Raw genomic sequence first — 4054 nt, forward strand, 5'->3', positions numbered from 1 at the left:
GGAAACTTTATTCTGTATTTCGTATGTACTGTATGTGTGTACCAGTTAGTATCCTGGCCTAAAAAAAAGAAGCAAACCTTACTTAATGACAAATCCAAGAACCATACAAACATGTATCTTGGTTAAGTAGTTGGACGTCTTTCAGTTGCCAAAATAAGGTAGGTTGCTTGAAGTCTTACGTATTATAGCACTGTACAATGAAAAGACAGCTTTTTGGCTTTAACCTTGGAGTTAAATCGGAGATGTTTTCATCATGTATAGTGTTTTTATATTGCGATAACTAAATGATAAATAGGAGGTATGGGCCTGTATTCACGTTTCCTGTGTTGGTGTGTTTGTGTCATGTTTAGAGAAGGAGAACAAAGAACTTGGTTAAAAAATATAGACACAACCATCTGGTCATCATTAAAGAAAAAAATCCAAGCTCATCTTGTTCAATGTTGTATAACAGATTTTGAAAAAACACCACAAAGTTGAGCACGTCTCTGATTCTGTGAGGCCTACGCTTTTATTGAGTAAGCCCTTGGGTGTCCCACCCCCCCACTTTTGCAGCAAGCTCAGTCACAGTGAAAAGTAACACCCTGGCGAACGTGGAGGCACTACATCTATGGCAGAGCCAGCCACTGCAATGGATGCCATTTGGAGACAAGTGTTCCGCGACCTGCTATTTGCACTAGTGCTGCCCTTGCTGTGAGCCTAATGTCAGGATGTGGGTGGATCTTGTTCAAAGAGTTGCAGGCTTGTGCTGTTTGCCTTGGCATGGCTAGCTGCAAGCTCGCCGTGTCTGAGATGAAGTCTGGCTCGATGCCACTGTTAGTAAAGGGTTCCATTACTGCTTTAGCTCCTTGTATATTCACCCAGCTCGGGCAGTTTCATTTAGGACTTCGCCTTTGATACCGACTAATTTAATTTGGGGTGTTAAGTAATAAAAACAAATACTTGATTGAAGATTTCATCATGTTCTTATTATGTTGGCATGGAAAAGGGTGGAGCTGTATGCATGTTAAATGAGAATAATGAAGGAATAAGCACAACGAAATGTCGACAAATTTTTATTAGCGGAAATACTTTTACCACTTTCATTACTCTCTTTTGCTTGGAAGCACAAAGATTCGTATTATTTAGGTCTTTTTTGTGGGGTGAAGTGGTGCAGTGGGTTTGGGCGGGGCCTGCTCTGTGGTGGGTCTGGGGTTTGAGTCCTGCTTGGGGTGCCTTGAAGTTTACTGGCATCCCATCCAAGGTGTGTCCCCTCTTCAGCCTTGTGCCCTGTGTTGCCAGGTTAGGTTCCAGCTCACTTTGAGTCAAGCAGTTGCACACATTGTGGGTGGGGGTAGGAGACATAGGTGGTAGTATAATGGCTAGAGCTTTTGCCTTCAAATCTGTAAATTGCAGGTTCACGTCCTGCCTAGTGCAGTAGTACCCTTGAACAAAGTACTTACCCTAAATGGCTCCAGCAAAAATGACCCCCATTTATAGATAAGTAAATAATTGTAGCTGTCCTGTCACTGTAAGTTGCTTTTGAGAAACGCATCAACTAAACATAAATGTTTGTAGTTTAGGCATCACGAAGGGACTATAGTTGTGCAGTTGAATTAATTTTAGTTATTTTTTTTCATTTTTGACAGCCAAAGAATAACAAATAAAATAAAGCGTTTCAAGTGAGATATTGTATGCAATGCTTTCAACAAACAGCCTATAAAATATCCACAGCTGGATAACAAACTAAGCAAAGTATTTGCTAAGAAATATTCTACTGTATAAAGTACTAACAGTGAGAAATGCTAGTCATCTGTGAAAGCAATATAGTGTAATTTAAGTACTGCGATCCCCTAGGAAGGAGGGTGCTGTGCGTCTGTATTCCTCTTCCAACACATAGCAGATTAAATGATCAGGATGGGTCTCTCTCCCTTAAACATGATTGCTTGGCATCTTCAATGACAGATGAGTTATACTTATATATAAGGTCAAGTTTGCATTCAGTTTCACTTCACTGTGTCACACCGTGAAAACACAAGATCAAAATACATTTTAGTAATTTATAAGTGAAGAATTACTATTACTACTAAGTAGATATGATCAAATTAGAACTGTCCAATGGAAATCTTTTGATTTATGCACAAATACGTCGATTTTTTTTTTTTTTTTCCTTGGGAAAAAAATATGATTTTCAATGGCATTGATGTGCAAACTATTTACCCGTCTTGTGGTCAATTTATACATAAACTTGTTAATCATATTAATTTATATAAGCCTGAAAAATGTTGAACAGCTGAAAAGTTTATAATCCCTTGCCTCAAAATGCAGTTAACTTTAAAGAATGTAAGTTGTGTTTAACACTACAAAGTGTAATGGATTAATACTTTCTTTATTATTATTATTATTATTATTATTATTATTATTATTATTATTTATTTTTATTTTTTTTATTTTTTATAGAGCGCTCTTCTCATGCAGTGACACAGAGCCCTTTAACACAGGCATACATCAAGAAAAATTGATACAAACAAAGAAGACAGGAAACTAATGGCTACCATAATGAAGAACTTATTATAGAGCTGTAAGTATACCTACTGGCCGCTTTGTGAAATCAGATTGAAACTTCCAGTCGGCTGAATAATTGTTAAAGGTAAAGAAGGTAAGGAAACTTTTCAGAGTCCCTGGATGTACAGTAAGCAGAGTTAAATGTCACTCACAACTGCAAATGGTTGCTTTTACTGTGTAATAGCTTGAATTTATCTGAGCCTTCCATATGTATGATTCGGATGGAAGAAGATTACTCTCAAGGCCAATTGTTCAAGTAACCTAACAGCAGATGGCTCCTTTATTATTCATATGGGTCTCCTTTGAACTGAGGCTATTGCACTCTGAACATCACTGTTACCATTTACAGAACGTTTTGTGAAACATTCCTCTTTTCTGATCCATGTTTACTACTGCAAAATAGATTACTGTTCAGGAAGATAATCAAATAACACTTTTTAAAACATTTGAGAAAGAATGTCTTCAGTGTGCATAACTTTTCACTTTATAGAATCCTTGAAAAAGGAGCAAAATGAGTTTTAATGACTTACAGCTTTAGATTGCTTGCAGTCATTCCAAGAGCATTTTTTAGATTGATAAGCCAACAGTGCCCAGCTGGTTTCACTTGGAAACAATACAGGAGATTCAGCCTTCCACATGTTTTTAATTTCATTTCCCCCTCATCCTCACGAGATTCTGCATTATCATGTATTTCTGATCAGCCATCCTTCATTTCCTGGGTGCATCAGATTCATTGCTTCACAAATGAAAATGCACCCTTCTTACTCCTGTTCTCTTTCATGGCTTTGCAAGTGCATGTTCAAACACAACACTGGATAAATGTGCTTGAAAACGAGAACAATGTTTTCCCGGACAGAACAGATTTGTTGTGTCATGAACAAGAATGATGACAAGACTGACAAAAGCAATTAGTATGTGCACACCTCTGACCTTCGGCAACAACGCTGCTTTTAAAGTGAATTTCTCTTGGAAAAAAAAAAATCCAAAATTTGCCCTTTTGAATGCTCTGATTTTTAGTTTCTGAATTTGTTGTATAAAGAGTTAAACATTTGTTAGGATGAGAAATTACTGCCTCATGTACAGTTGAGTATAAAAATGCTAAATACTAATTGATAGTTTAGATGCTGAAAAGATCAACAATCATGTTTTCTACATGCAGGAACAACTTATTAATGCTGCAATAATTCTCTGTCTAATATATCTCTGAACTTGGGACACTGACATAACATTTGCAATTCTAGAGACTCCTTCCTATTCTTTATACAACATCAAGATGAGTAAAAACGTAGCATTAAACCCCACTTATAAAATTAACAAGGCAGGCTGCTGGCAGCGCTGCTGGAAAGGCTCCGTGCCCCTGGCATGCCCCATCTGGACAGCCTTCAGAGGCCTCGGTCTGGAAGTGTGGTGGTGGAGGAACAAAGTGGAATGATTTGAAAAGATGTTGCTCTACAGGGCCGCGCAACAGGAGGCCATTATGGCTTGTGAGGAGACCATGCAAAGTTGTGCATTG

This window comes from Scleropages formosus, chromosome 9 (assembly GCF_900964775.1).
Source record: "Scleropages formosus chromosome 9, fSclFor1.1, whole genome shotgun sequence".
NCBI lineage: Eukaryota > Metazoa > Chordata > Actinopteri > Osteoglossiformes > Osteoglossidae > Scleropages > Scleropages formosus.